Here is a 2,994-nt window from a genome sequence, read left to right on the forward strand (position 1 = left end):
ACGCGCTATCTCAGAGTCGGGTGGCCGGCCCTCCCTCCCTCCCTCCCTCGGGCGGGCGGCCGGCCCGCCCGCCCTCCCTCCCTCCCTCCCTCCCTCCCTCGCTCCGGCGGCCGGCCGGCCGGCCCTCCCTCCCTCGCTCCGGCGGCCGGCCGGCCGGCCCTCCCTCCCTCGCTCCGGCGGCCGGCCGGCCCGCCCTCCCTCGCTCCGGCGGCCGGCCGGCCGGCCCTCCCTCCCTCGCTCCGGCGGCCGGCCGGCCGGCCCTCCCTCCCTCGCTCCGGCGGCCGGCCGGCCGGCCCTCCCTCCCTCGCTCCGGCGGCCGGCCGGCCCTCCCTCGCTCTGGGTGTCTCCAGTGGCACTGTAGGTCCTGCCACCGAGGTGCCGCCGAAGACCCGGAGCGCCGCTGGGTGAGTAAAAGCACCGCAGCAGGTGGCGCCTTTGTTTGGTATTGCTTCCCCTGTTCCCTCAGCGGGGTAAAATTTAAAAGGCGCCAAGACATTGACAAGGCGCCGCTTGTGCTCAGTGGGGGAGCGGCTGCTGCCCCACTCCCCCCCCAGCTACGCTACTGCCTCAGCAGCGAGATCTCTTCCAGGACGAACTCCTGTGGAAAATGTGGGGAGAGTGTTCAGTATAGGGGCCCCGCCGCACAGGACAGTACGGCCGTGAAACAATCGGTCCCCTTGCCCCTGTGCTTACTCACCATTTTGGGGCTCCTGTGGGTTATGTGCACTTGCTTTGGGACTGACAAATTATGCTGTTGTGTAGATTGTGCTTGCCCTTATGTACAGGGGAATCATTGCTCTGTCTGGTGTGAACAATGCTGCCTCTGTCAAGTGATGCATTTTGGCTTTACAGATGCAACCTTGAGATCTCAGCCGTCCGTGTTATCAGCGGCCGAAAGACTCCAAAGAATTAGGAAGCGGCCACGTAGAAGCAAAGAGGACATGCTGCATGAAGTAATGCAGCAGTCCCTTAATAAAAATCAAAAAGCGCAGGAGTGGCAGGAGAGTGAAAGGAGGGTCTGCCGGCAGAATGCGGATCGCCAGCACCAAAGCACAGAGTGGCTGATAAGCATCATGGAGCACCAAGCGGACTTGATCCAGGCGCTCATTGGAGCACTTGCGCGCCCGCCTCCCCCCTGCAGCCCTTGTCCCAAAACTCTTTCCCTTGTGCGCCCATGTCACCTCCAACCCACTTTCCCCAACATCCGGGTTCTTATCACCACCAGCTGCCTCCAACACCTGTGGCTTCACCACCCAGCCCTGCAAACTACGCCCCTGACCCACTGTACTCAACCCCCATCACCATTCAGTATAGCCATCCTGAAGTGCAGCGCTCATTGCACAGCACTCCAGACAGGAAGACTGAGTATGAGAACAGGACATATACAAATCTGTTATTGTACCGTTCTCCACCCCACCCCCTTGCCCTTTCTGTTTCCCAAGCAGTTGTTTTTCTTTTCAATAAACTGATTTTTTGTCTTTGAAAACATTCTTTATTATTGCATAAAGTAAAAGATGCAGTGCCTGTTTTTTCCTGGGCTAAGGCAAGTCAGCGCAGCAAGCACAGATTCCTACCAACATTAGAACCACTGCACTTCACTCCCATCCAGGGCACCAAACATTACTGGGGGCTTTCAGCCTTAAATTGCTCCCCAAGGCATCCCTAATCCTTGCAGCCCTGCGCTGGGCCCCTCTAATAGCCCTGCTCTCTGGCTGTTCAAATTTAGCCTCCAGGTGTTGAACCTCTGCGGTCCATGCCTGAGTGAATCTTTCATCCTTCCCTTCACAAATGTTAGGGAGGGTACAGCACGCAGATATAACCGCGGGGATGCTATCATTGGCCAGGTCCAGCTTCCCATACAGACAGTGCCAGCGGCCCTTTGAATGGCCAAAAGCACACTCCACAGTCATTGTGCACTGACTCAGCCTGTTGTTGAACCGCTCCTTGCTGCTGTCAAGGCTCCCTGTGTAGGGTTTCATGAGCCACGGCATTATGGGGTAAATGGGGTCTCCAAGGATCACAATGGGCATTTTGACTTCCCCTACGGTGATCTTCTGGTCTGGAAAGAAAGTCCCAGCTTGCAGCTTCCTGAACAGGCCAGTGTTCCGAAAGATGCGTGCATCGTGCACCTTTCTGGACCAGCCTGTGTTAATGTCAGTGAAATGCCCACCGTGATCCACGAATGCCTGGAGAACCACAGAGAAATACCCCTTTTGATTAACGTACTCGGAGGCTAAGTGGGCTGGTGCCAGAATTGGAATATGCGTCCCATCTATTGCCCCATCTCAGTTAGGGAAACCCATTTGTGCAAAGCCAGCCACAGTGTCATGCACATTACCCAGAATCATGGTTCTTCTGAGCAAGATGCGATTAATGGCCCTGCAAACTTGCATCAACACGATTCCAATTGTTGACTTTCCCACTCCAAACTGGTTAGTGACCGATCAGTAGCTGTCTGGAGTTGCCAGCTTCCAGACTGCAATAGCCACCTGCTTCTCCATCAGGGCAGCTCTCAAGCTCGTGTCCTTGTGCCGCAGGGTGGGGGAGAGCTCCTCACACAGTCCCATGAAAGTGGCTTTTCTCATCCGAAAAGTTCTCAGCCACTGCTCGTCATCCCAGACTTGCATGACAATGTGATCCCACCACTCAGTGCTTGTTTCCCAAGCCCAAAAGCGCCGTTCCATGGTGGTGAGCACGTCCGTGAATGCCACAAGCAATCTCGTGTCGTATGCATTATGCGAGTCGACATCATCGTCGGAGCCCTCACTGTCAGTTAGTACTTCAAGAAGTAACTCGACTGCAATTCGTGACATGCTGGTGAGACCCATCAGCATATTCCTCAGCAGTTCGGGATCCATTCCCACGGATTGAAAGGGAAGACAGAGCGCACAGTTCAGAAACCGCTGAAATATGGCTCCAAATGTGGACGGAAGCACAGGGATTGCTAGGATGCCAAGCGATGCATCACGGGGCGTTGGGCTAGGACCCAGAATG

The sequence above is a fragment of the Lepidochelys kempii genome, chromosome 10, assembly GCF_965140285.1.
Source record: "Lepidochelys kempii isolate rLepKem1 chromosome 10, rLepKem1.hap1, whole genome shotgun sequence".
NCBI lineage: Eukaryota > Metazoa > Chordata > Testudines > Cheloniidae > Lepidochelys > Lepidochelys kempii.